This window comes from Natrix helvetica (genome assembly GCF_964273705.1).
Source record: "Natrix helvetica genome assembly, chromosome: 1".
NCBI lineage: Eukaryota > Metazoa > Chordata > Lepidosauria > Squamata > Natricidae > Natrix > Natrix helvetica.
The window spans coordinates 6,371,550-6,383,809 of NC_138548.1; the positions used below are offsets into that span (position 1 = coordinate 6,371,550).

The following is a 12,260-nucleotide window of genomic DNA, read 5'->3' on the forward strand; positions in this document are numbered from 1 at the left end:
GTCATCCAGGTGATGGTTGTCCCAGAGGTGCTTTTTTTCAGGAGGCATCTGGACTTTCTTGTTTAACTACTCAGGTGATCCTGAAGACACAGATAAACCTCCAAGCGGTCTTAACAACTCTCTCAAAGGATGCAAATGACCAGCTGTCCGCAAGGAGTATCAATCCTTCCTTTCCCCACCATCTAGTCAGAGTTGAAGAAGCTTCTTGCAGGAGAAGCGAAACGTCTTCAAAAGAAAAAGAAAAAGTCCAGATGCCTCCTGAAAAAAAGCACCTCTGGGACAACCAGGACCTTGGATGACTGAGAATCTCTACAGACTTTTAGCTATACTGAAGTAGCTTACGAATCAAACTAATATTGGCTATTTGCTTTTATGAATCAAACTGGCCATTGGCTGACCTCTTTTCCCCATAACAAGACAATCAATCTCATCATGGCAGTTTCCCTTCCTGACATTGTCCCACGTAATATCAATCTGACCTGCCTTCCTATGTCCCAATCAACTTTATAGCCTTGTTTTTCCCAAAACAAACCCTTTACATAGTCACTTACCTTAGAGCTTTACAGATGTGCTGCTAAGGTTAGGAAAAATTCAAATATGAAGTCACTCGGGTCCTTTTCTTTTACAAGAATAATCCTATTTCTCTCATCATGTTGTAGAAAATGGACTCAGACATCGGGATCAAAAGAAGTAGCTTTATTTTGGTACCAAGGTTCAGAGCAAGATAACCAGAGCAGACATCTAAACATCTGAACAACTTTCTTATATGTTCCTCAAAAACAGCCAAACACCGAAATATGCTTTGTCTGTGTTAATTAGTCACATAATCTATAAACTGCTATTACTATGCAAGAAGCAGATAAACATCTTGTTTCCTCTTTGTAGATCAAGGTCACAGTTGACTTGCAAAGAAGCGTCTAAGTTTCCAATAAAGTATTTGTGGTTGACTGAAGTTTAACTGAACATGTGGCAGGTGTGAGTTTCAGGTTCGACACTTCATCTTCCCGTTTGTCTACAAGACTTAAAAAGTATTCCTTCTCTTTATCTTGCTTCATTTCATGTCTCGTCTCAGACTTACGTCCTGTTTCACTTTATGTCCTGCCTCACTACTATGTACTTGTTACGGATTAAACCAATATTTGCTGTTTGTTTCTGATACGATATACTGCTAGAAATCATTTGCTATGAAATGAGCTTTGTTATTGGCTCCTGCTTGCATTATTGTATGCTGTCAGAAATGAGTTCTTAGGATCTAATCCTAATTTAGTAAATTGTAACCTTAATACTGGTTGGCATTAGTGCAAAGTTTGTTATCTCGCTGCTGGGTCTTGCTTCTATTCTTGGCTTCAAAGCTAGGCACATCCTTGAAAATATAGATGAAACTGTTGCCCAGGAATATCAGGCCCCATAGATAGAGGAACCAGATTAGGGAGTTTTCCTGCCTCATAAATCCTAAAAGAGGTGGACAGAGGAAACTTTATTTCTAACGGCATAAAATGTATATAATACTCTTGAGTCACTCTCGCAGGGGTGTGTGGCTATTCCTTACATCCATTTTGTCTGTATGTTTTGGATATAGTGTAGGAAGTTAGCACCCACCCCTCTCCTAGAAAAATGAAATATGCTGGGAAATATTGAAAAAGGCAGAATATTCTATTTCCCTGGATCAGAAATGGAGAAACATGTTTTTAGGTAGGAAACAGACTCACTCTTAATGGCCCCCACCTTTGTCAATGGGCTATTAAAAGGCCTGAGGCAGTCCATTCTACATAACAAAGAGCCCCCCTTCAGCTCCAGGGTGATGGGATTAAGGCATGATAGTATTAGCCCTTCACCCATCTCACCACAGGGCACCTGGGAAGAAGCAAGGCTCAACCAAACTTGGACTCAAAACACAGCCTAGAGAGTTGACCCTGCATGGCCCCATGGGAGCCTGACAACCAATCAGAATGCAAGCTCAAGATCAAAGACTAGAGAGGGCATAAAACCAGGGACTTTCAGTGTTTCTGCTCTTTTTCTTCTTCACCCAACATCTGGAAGCATTGATCCCCCTCTTCTCTTCAGGAGCTCAAGCCATGTGACCCTGTCCACCATTAAACCATCTTTCCAAGCAGCCTCCATGTTTCCTGTGTCTTTTCCCCCCACTAGGGACTGGAACCTGAAGGACATTCCTCCCAACGAGTGTATTCACCCAGTCTTTTTTTACTTTGGCCATAAATGAAAAACTGATACTTTTTGCAAGCCTCTTCTGGGAGTTTCCCTCTCTTTGGCATCTCAGTGGCTCGGGGAACCTTCTGGGACCTTACATGATCTTGGCCAGTTTTCCTTTCGTGCTTTGGGAAGCGGTCCGAATCCAACTCCTTTGGTCAGTTTCAGGCTCAAACCTATCGGGAGAGCTGAGGGGGGGGGGGGAATGGATCAATTCACTCAATCAATAGGAGTCTGTTGGGTGAACCCAGCTGGTGTAAAATGCCAGTTTTGCACCTGAAATAACCCTTTTGCTTGAAATCATTTCCTGCTCCAGCAGGGGGGTTGGATTACAGTACAATAATACAATACAATAGCAGAGTTGGAAGGGACCTTGGAGGTCTTCTAGTCCAACCCCCTGCCTAGGCAGGAAACCCTATACCGTTTCAGACAAATGGTTCTCCATCATCTTCTTAAAGACTTCCAGTGTTGGGGCATTCACAACTTCTGGAGGCAATTTCTGTTCCACTGATTAATTGTTCTAACTGTCAGGAAGTTTCTCCTCAGTTCTAAGTTGCTTCTCTCCTTGATTAGTTTCCACCCATTGCTTCTTGTTCTACCCTCAGGTGCCTTGGAGAATATGTTTGACTCCCTCTTCTTTGTGGCAATCTCTTGAGATATTGGAAGACTGCTATCCTGTCTCCCCTAGTCCTTCTTTCTATTAAACTAGACATACCCAGTTCCTGCAACCGCTCTTCATATGTTTTAGCCCCCAGTCCCCTAATCCTCTTTGTTAGATGACCTTCAAGGTCCCAAGAGAAGAGCAACCAAGATGATTAGGGGCTCAGAGGCTAAAACATAGGATGAGCGGTTGCAGGAATTGGGGGTGTCTAGTTTAAGGAAAAGAAGGACCAGGGTGACAGGAAATCACCTTCCAACGTTTGAGGGGCTGCCACAGAGAGGAGAGGGGCAAGCTATTGTGGGAAACAGAGACTTATTCCTTTCGCAGCATTGGAAGGAGACATGCTGGCCCATGAAGGAAATACGTTATATATATTTCTAATCTCGTGAGCGAGGCTGAAGCTTGAGAATTGTACGTGGGAGCTACGCTCAGAGGCCTCTGGGAGGCTAAAAAGCAGTCTTAACCAGAATTTAACAGATTAACTGTTGGAAGGGACCCTGTGGGTCATCTAGTCCACCCCCATCCAAGCAGGAGACCCCACACCCGTGATGGCGAATCTATGGCATGCGTGCCACAAGTGCCACATGGAGCCATTTGTTAGGGCACGCAAGGCATTGCCCTGTCAGCACACAGGTGTGTGCACATGTGTGGGGGCAGGGGGTTTGCGTGTGTGGGGGCAGGGCCGTGCACAGGGGGAGCGCATGGGGAGGCGGCATGCCCCCACTGTGGCCCATTTTTAAACAGGGAGCTCGGAGCGGGGCATGTGCATACGCAGGGGTGGCTGGGCGCGGGAGGTTGTTGCACACACATTTCATTATGGGTGCAGGCGCAGGCGGGTGCTTTTGGCATGCAACAACAAAAAGCTTCATCATCACTGGTGTAGGGTCTCCTGCTTGGGTGGGGGGTTGGACTAGATGACCTACAAGGTCCCTTCAGATTCTGTTAAATCTGTTCAATGGCATAGGGTCTCCTGTTTGGGCGGGGTTGGACTAGATGACCTACAAGATCCCTTCCAACTCTGTTAATCTGTTCAATGGCGTAGGGTCTCCTGCTTGGGTGGGGGTTGGACTAGATGACCTACAAGGTCCCTTCCAACTCTGTTAATCTGTTCAATGGCGTAGGGTCTCCTGCTTGGGTGGGGGTTGGACTAGATGACCTACAAGGTCCCTTCCAACTCTGTTAATCTGTTCAATGGCGTAGGGTCTCCTGTTTGGGTGGGTGTTGGACTAGATGACCTACAAGGTCCCTTCCAACTCTGTTAATCTGTTCAATGGCGTAGGGTCTCCTGCTTGGGTGGGGTTGGACTAGATGACCTACAAGGTCCCTTTCTACTCTGTTAATCTGTTCAATGGTGTAGGGTCTCCTGCTTGGGCGGGGGATTGGACTAGATGACCTACAAGGTCCCTTCCAACTCTGTTAATCTGTTCAATGGCGTAGGGTCTCCTGCTTGGGTGGGGTTGGACTAGATGACCTACAAGGTCCCTTTCTACTCTGTTAATCTGTTCAATGGTGTAGGGTCTCCTGCTTGGGCGGGGGATTGGACTAGATGACCTACAAGGTCCCTTCCAACTCTGTTAATCTGTTCAATGGCGTAGGGTCTCCTGCTTGGGTGGGGTTGGACTAGATGACCTACAAGGTCCCTTTCTACTCTGTTAATCTGTTCAATGGTGTAGGGTCTCCTGCTTGGGCGGGGGATTGGACTAGATGACCTACAAGGTCCCTTCCAACTCTGTTAATCTGTTCAATGGCGTAGGGTCTCCTGCTTGGGTGGGGGTTGGACTAGATGACCTACAAGGTCCCTTCCAACTCTGTTAATCTGTTCAATGGCGTAGGGTCTCCTGTTTGGGTGGGGTTGGACTAGATGACCTACAAGGTCCCTTTCTACTCTGTTAATCTGTTCAATGGTGTAGGGTCTCCTGCTTGGGCGGGGGATTGGACTAGATGACCTACAAGGTCCCTTCCAACTCTGTTATTCTGTAGCTGAGTCCCATCCAACTCTTATTCCATGTTCCAAAAATGGTCTTCACAACGGTCTTTTTACTTCTTCTCTTTTGTTCATTTTAGTTGCCTTTAGCGTAATTCCCTAGTGGTGAGAAAGGCACTCCCTCGTCAGAAATCGGACAGGGTCGTTAAGCGAAGCAGCAAGCACTGTTATTGCAAAAGAGGTTCTTGCAAGGAGAGGTTGGCTGGTGAAAGTAGTCACACCCCATAATAGATTTCAAGAGCATTTCATTCCCTCGGCCTGAAGCCGCCTTCGTAACATTCAAAGTCCTATTGCATTTCTGAGTACTGTTGGAAGACGTGTCCATCTGAGTTCACTCCCAAGTGGGGAGAAAGACACGGGAAACATGGAGGCTCTTTGGAAAGATGGTTTTTTTTAATGGTGGACAGGACCACATACTTTGAAGCCATAGGGGGGGGAGCGCATGAGCTTCCTGTTCCTGTGTAAGAAATGTATCCCATTGGCTGTGAGACTCCCAGGGGTGGGGGGTCTTAGCTCACTCCTTAGGCTGCCCCATGTCCCAGGCTTGCTTGAGCCATGCTGGATGATATCCTCTTCCCAGGTGCCATGGGGTGAAATGGGTAGAGGGCTAATCCTACCATCTCCTGAGGGCCATGTCTTAATCCCATGACCCTGGACCTGAAGGATTGGGGGTGGGGGGTGGCAGGGAGCTGCTTGCCTTTAAAAACATGTTTGTGCTTTTCTCATCCAGGGACATATAATATTCTGCCTTTTTAATATTTCCTAGAATATTTCATTTTTCTAGGAGGGAGGTGGGTGCTAACTTTCTATAGCACTGAAAGATCAAGGTTCCCCTCGCACATATGCGCTACTCGTTCCCGACTCTAGGGGGCGGTGCTCACCTCCGTTTCAAAGCCCAAGAGCCAGCGCTGTCCAAAGACCTCTCCGTGGTCATGCGGCCGGCATGACTCAACACCGAAAGTGCACGGAACGCTGTTCCCTTCCCACCAAAGGTGGTTTTTCTACTTGCATTTTTACATGCTTTTGAACTGCAGAAACTGGGACAAGTCATGAGAGCTCCCTCCGTTACGCGGCGCTAGGGATTCGAACCGCCGAACCGCCGGCCTTTCAGATCGACAAGCTCAGCCTCTTAGCCCCTGGGCCATCGCGTCCCACATTCTTAGTGCTTCCTTGGTCCTTAAAAATCTACGAAAGCTGCAAAGACAACATTTAGCTATTCTTGCTTTTCTTACAATTCTTTTCTTTTCTTTTTTTAAACACCACGGTGGCTTTTTTTGACACCTTCCTAACCTAATTTGTGCGTAACAAATTCACGCAATACGTGGCTCAACCAGAAGTAAAGATTTATTAAGAAAAGCTGTTTGCAAAGAGCTGGTGGGGCTTCAGCTTGGCACAGCAACCGAAGCCCACCTCAAGTTACAGATCTCAGCACAGTTTATACATCCCTCTCACCGGCCGCGAGTCCTTCCTAGCCAGGCCCAGTGGATAGGCCTGGTTCAGTCCCATGCTTTCCGAACGCCTGTTCATCTACTACTACCCCTAAATGTATAAAGTTACTTAAGCCCTTATTGTCTTGCTAAGCTAGTGTTTCTCAACCTTGTCAACTTGAAGATGTCCGGACTTCAACTCCCAGAATTCCCCAGCCTGCTGGCTGGGGAATTCTGGGAGTTGAAGTCCGGACATCTTCAAGTTGACAAGGTTGAGAAACACTGTGCTAAACAATCAAACGCCCCTTCCCCATATCTCATCCCTTTGATCAGGTACCTTGCTAGGCAAGAATTATAGCACGGTTACCAATTAAGCGTAAGCCACATGGAAGAGAGCAGCTTAATTACGTAAAAACAACATTGGAGAGAGGAGGATATGCATTCTTGCCCCAGTCAAGGCCTGACTTGGCTAGTCTCTTTTGTTACTGATAACAGGTTTATTGCTCGGCATCCCTGTCAGTTCTAGTCTGGAGCAAAAAGATTAAAAAAGAGGGAAAAGGCCCCCGTTGCAGGAAATTGTGGCTATATGTTAAGGTACTAACTTTAAACAGATGGATATACAGTATCTTATATAAATGTATAATACGTCTTTCATAAGCTGCATGGTGCTCTACCTTATAGATTACATCTTATATTGTATTCTACCTAAACTTTAGGATTAGTTAGATCTGTGTTGCTAAGCACCCATCCCCTCCAACTCCTTTCGGTTGTCATTGTCTTGGCATTCCCCTTATCTTGTTTTTTGGAACTACTCCATACCTGGGACTATCTCAAGCCAGGAGCTGGTATGTCCAGGGGGTGACACGTCGGCCCAACAGACCTGTGCTTTAGCTATGCTATGCAATATTGTGGCTATACTTTTAAAATGCTAACTCTAGGCAAGCAAACAAAGAATATACGGTAATATATAACAAGCAATAGGCCAGTCTACCTGATGGAAAACTGCAGCCTATTAGATTGTATTTATTTACTACCTTGTTGGGTCAAACTTAATTAACTCTTTCTGCTTCTATTGTGATGGATAATAAGTGGAAACCGTCCCCCTGCAATATGCTAGTCAATATTGTGGAAAAGTGTACAACTTCTTGTCTTGCACCTCACACTGAGCTAGGCCACAACTTTGGTTCAGGCTAAAAAAGCTTGATATTAAAGGCCCCAGACTCTGGTCAAGGCTAAAGTTCCTCCTTCTGCCAGGAAGGAGTTGCTGAGATGACATATGGTATTTTTATCTATAGCAGTGCAAACTGACCCAGACGGATGGCATCCCGTTGTTCACTTCTGCTTTCTACCCCAAATGCCATGGATAGAATATGATAATGTCTGCACAATCCTTGAGATGCATGTAATTCCCTTTTCTTGTCTTATCATGAACCAAATGTCTGGACCAGGCGTTTTTCAGTTCCTCCTAGGACCACATGTGTCAAAGGTAACACCCAGATAATGTATACGCAATTTGGAGTATAAGAGTATGCTTTTGTAAACCCTTCGGGGGTTCAAACGATTTGCTATGTTATGGCTGTTTGAACCTATGCATAATAAAACCTTTCCTGCAATGAAGAGCTTGGCCTAGTCCCTTCTTTTCTACAACAACACAACCATGTTTTTTTTCCCAAAACATGAATCCAGCCAGCCTGTTAGAGCTATCCCATGGTTCTCAGCCAATTCTTCTGCTAGGCAAGTGGTGGGACTTTGTAAGGCCCTGGTGATTGTCCCATCAAGTGTGGTGGCATATGGAATACAATAAAACCTACCTCCTAGCATTACACACACTCCTCCTTTCTCCCCCAACATCATGCCTAGAGCCATTCTCTTTTCCCAGGTGGCATCTTCTTTTCCCAGGTGGCATCTAATTGTGCAGCTGTATGCCCTCTACAGCATCCCTTGTGTAAATCTCTATGAGTTATAGTAAGGAAGGAGGGAAGACAGGCCCCGAATTTTGGTTCAAACTTTGGTTCATTATAACAAAGCAAAGACTGGTCAAGGAAAAAGATAGTTGCAAACAGTTGCAGGGTGAAATCACTGGGGCATGACATTATATTTTTAGCTGTAGACATTTATATTTTTATCTTATGTTCAGACAGATCATGAGGGGTGTATCCTGTTATCTGTCTAGGACAGGGGATAGTTCCGTATTTTTCTAGCAGATGTTAATGTTCCATAATGTATTTTTATTCTTGGCCTCTTCTGTATCTTTCCATTTCTCCCTTTTACCAATTTAGCAAATATATGCCTACGTATATGCTTACGTCAAAATGACTATATAGGATTGTTGATAGAGACTGTTCGGGGTTCAAACCCCCATATGCTGTGAGCTGTTTGAATCTGCGCAATAAACTTTCTTGCATTGCAAAGAGCTGGTCTTTGAGTTCTCAATTTCCACAACAATAGTAGATAGAATTGATCCCCTCGACATTCTTGTTTACAGCCGTGAGAAACGGAACTACTTCGCCGATGGAACTACCCGAGGCGATAACGTGGGAGAAAGCAAGAGAGAGTTCACATATTTGCAAACACGGGGCGCACACAAGGTGGACCCACAACGAAGTGTGCATCAGCTTTCTATCCCCTTACACAAGCTGTGCTTTTTTTTTTTGGGCACTGCATTCCATCAAAATGCCTCTCCCTTATAGGGCACCTCTCCCTCCCCCCTTCCCCTAAAGCAGTGACTATAGTGGAAATAGACAATATACCCCAACACCTGTGCGCATTTTTCAGTTTCACAGTTTAACTATATGCTCTATTTTCTCTTTTGCGTTTCCTCTATTTGCGGGTTTTTTTGTCAGCTGCTTATCTCGTATCAACGTCCGCGGTGACTTTTCCATCCCGCAGGTATGTTATAAGCATTTATTTTAGAAACCGCCACAATTCCAATTTTGTTTACGAACGACAGAGTCACCCACCAAAATAATGATTCGAACCCAGCAGCAATCTGCTTATTTTCATCAGGGTCTCCACTAGAGACACCCTCCCCCCCCCCATGGCATCCAGGTACACTCCATCCTCTATGGAGGTCCCTAGCCCATCTTTTTACTTTATTTATGCTCCTTTATTACCATATCTTTTTCCTCCCCCAAATGGCAGGATAAATGGGATAGCCAATTGAACAGGTGCACAGGTCCCTGCCCAATTTGGGGGAAGTACATGCCTTAGTACAGGGGTGTCCAAACTTGGGAACTTTAAGACTGGTGGATTTCAACTCCCAGAATTCCCCAGCCAGCCATGCTGGCTGGGGAATTCTGGGAGTTGAAGTCCACCAGTCTTAAAGTTCCCAAGTTTGGACCCTCTTGCCTTAGTATCTCTCTTCCCCCCCTGCCAATACTACCACAAAGTCAGCTCTAAGAATGCTCCTTCTGGAGTCATTCCTCTTTCCAGCTGCTGTGGTTGCATCAACATTTTTCCAGTTCTCCTACCTTCTGGTCAGAATCCACACCTTGGCCAGGTAAGGCCTGCAGTGTGGTTTCCAAAAAAAGGCTGCAGAGAACACAGGTGTGTTTTGAATAATGTCCCGGCCTTTTACTGGTGGAACCAGGAGAGAGACGGATCTCCTCCTCCTCTCGTTTTCCCCAGGCCATTCCATGTTAATAAAGAGGCAATAATATACATCTCATACCAATTGGGCCCATCCAAGTGGAAAGGGGACCACCAGGGCCACATTTATAGCAATCGCTTTGATTGAAACCTTTAAAAAAAAAACAACGTACGTTTCTACCCGGGCATTTGTATTTCCATGCCCAGTTTCGGTTTCCAAAAAAGTTCGTCTCAAGTTGTCTATTTCCATTATAGTCGCTGCTCTGAAATCCTTGGGTGGGGCAAAAGGTTTAATCTGGGGGATTTGGCTTTTAGTAGCTCCTTTGGCTTTAGCCACCACAATCCTGAAACAACACCCCAAAGGATCTTTTCCTGCTGTATTGATCCCCAAACTGTGCAAAGTATTATGGATTTGCTTCACTATCTATACAATCAGGCTGATTATATATCGGCATGCTTTCTCCCCACCCTCTGGTGCCGAGGGGTTTTCTCCTAAATCGGGAAATGTTTCATTTAACATCTGGTGAGTAGAGTAGAGTAGAGTAGAGTAGAGTAGAGTAGAGTAAATAGGAATGGGAGTGGAGTTAGAGTTAGAATAAGACTTAAGCTCTGCCATTCCTAAATTAGAATAAATAGTCCATCCTTCAGCCTCTGTCGTCTACCATACATTCCCCCAAAGGGGGCAAACTGCATTAGCACGCTTATATTTTCCCCCACATCTGCACCTTCTCTTTGGTTGCTCAAATCCCCACAATTTATTGAATGGCATCCCTCGAATTTGGTCACCTGAGGCTTGGTAGTTGATTCCAATAGTAAATTTAATCAGTGGAACTGCTTGCCACTAGAAGCTGTAAATGTTCCAACATTGGAAGTTTTTAAGAAGAGATTGGACCACCATCGGTCTGAAGTGGTGTAGGGTTTCCTGCCTAAGCAGGGGGTTGGACTAGAAGACCTCCAAAGTCCCTTCCAACTCAGCTATTCTAACAGGGCCAGATTTATGGAAGTTTTGAGCAAATAAAGATTTACGGTCGTAATCCTCATTCCCTTGTACCACATAGAATACAACCAGGTATGTCATTTTAAGCACTGTAAGGGGGTACCTTTTGGGCAATGTAAGGCATTGAACATTTTTTTTTGCCCAATAGTTTCCCCCTCAGCTGAAATTATTTTTCTGGCAGAAAATATTTAGTTCAGCCCTAATCTAAGCAACCAAAACCTCTACAGAAAATCTTGATGGTGTTGAAAATAGAAATGGTCTACTCGCTTTTCACAATCTTGTCTGAGTCTTGTTCTATATTCTACCCGCACCCAATTTTCTCTCCCCCCCCCAGGTCCCAAAGGTGCTTTTTTTTTTTTTTCAGGAGGCCACTGGACTTTCTTGTTTTTTTTTCTTTTGAAGACGTTTCGCTTCTCATCCAAGAAGCTTCTTCAGCTCTGACTGGATGGGGGGCAATGGAAGGATTTATGCTCCTTGCAGACAGCTGGTCATTTGCATCCTTCTAGAGCAGTGTTTCTCAAACTTGGCGACTTTAAGTCCTGTGGACTTCAACTCCCAGAATCCCCCAGCTGGCTGGGGGATTCTGGGAGTTGAAGTCCACAGGACTTAAAGTCGCCAAGTTTGAGAAACACTGCTCTAGAGGGTCGTTGAGGCCACTTGGAGGTTTGTCTGTGTCCTCAAGAGTCCCCTGAGTGGTGCAAATAGTTCCTGCAATCTGCATTTTTTTTCAACTGGAAATCCATTCCTGCTCCCACACCATTCCAAGGGTGTTGGTCCCAATATAAATCCTTCCATTCCCCACCATCCAGCCTGAGCTGAAGATGCTTCTGGGATGAGAAGCAAAATGTCTTCAAAAGGAAAAAAAAAAACAGAAAGTCCAGTGGCTTCCTGAAAAAACCTATCTTGTTCTATATTTCTAGTATCAAATAGGATATTTAAATCAAGGACCAAATACCCCGATGCTGATGCCATTATGCTAGCCATAGCAACGGGTCAGTAAATGGTGGCCCCGAAAACCGACCACCTGGACTTAAAGAAGTCCAGATAAAGTTATCTTCTTGCCATGGGTCTTGTACCCCCTAAAAGCAAACATATTATTTTATTGTCTCAGGAGAAGGGAGTCACCGGAAAGTTGCAATGTCCCCTTTTTTGCTTGTGGAGCTCCGGCCGGTCCCTTCAATCTGGTGTAAGGTGCCCAGCCTTTTTTCCAGCAGTCCTCACAGCTGTCTCGGGGGTCAGTGGCCCTTGGAAAGGACCTTCCCATCCAGGATGTAGCTTCGATTGTCTCCAGGATTTGACCCACTTCTCCAGGCTGTGGACTACAAGCTCTTTTAATGGTGGCCATTGAGCTGAGAAGAGATAAAGGAGAGGACAATCGCAGTATATAGTTCTTAA

The 12,260-nt window shown here is 45.2% G+C and overlaps 1 long non-coding RNA gene across 1 annotated transcript; it reads right to left on the reverse strand.

The window, feature by feature from the left end:
- Positions 1-6,179: 6,179 nt before the first annotated feature.
- On the reverse strand, positions 6,180-9,553 carry LOC309384665. The gene is made up of 2 exons (XR_014174099.1): positions 6,564-9,553; positions 6,180-6,425 (listed from the first exon to the last, which is right to left on the reverse strand). It is a non-coding gene; the product is annotated as an uncharacterized lncRNA (long non-coding RNA).
- Positions 9,554-12,260: the final 2,707 nt, after the last annotated feature.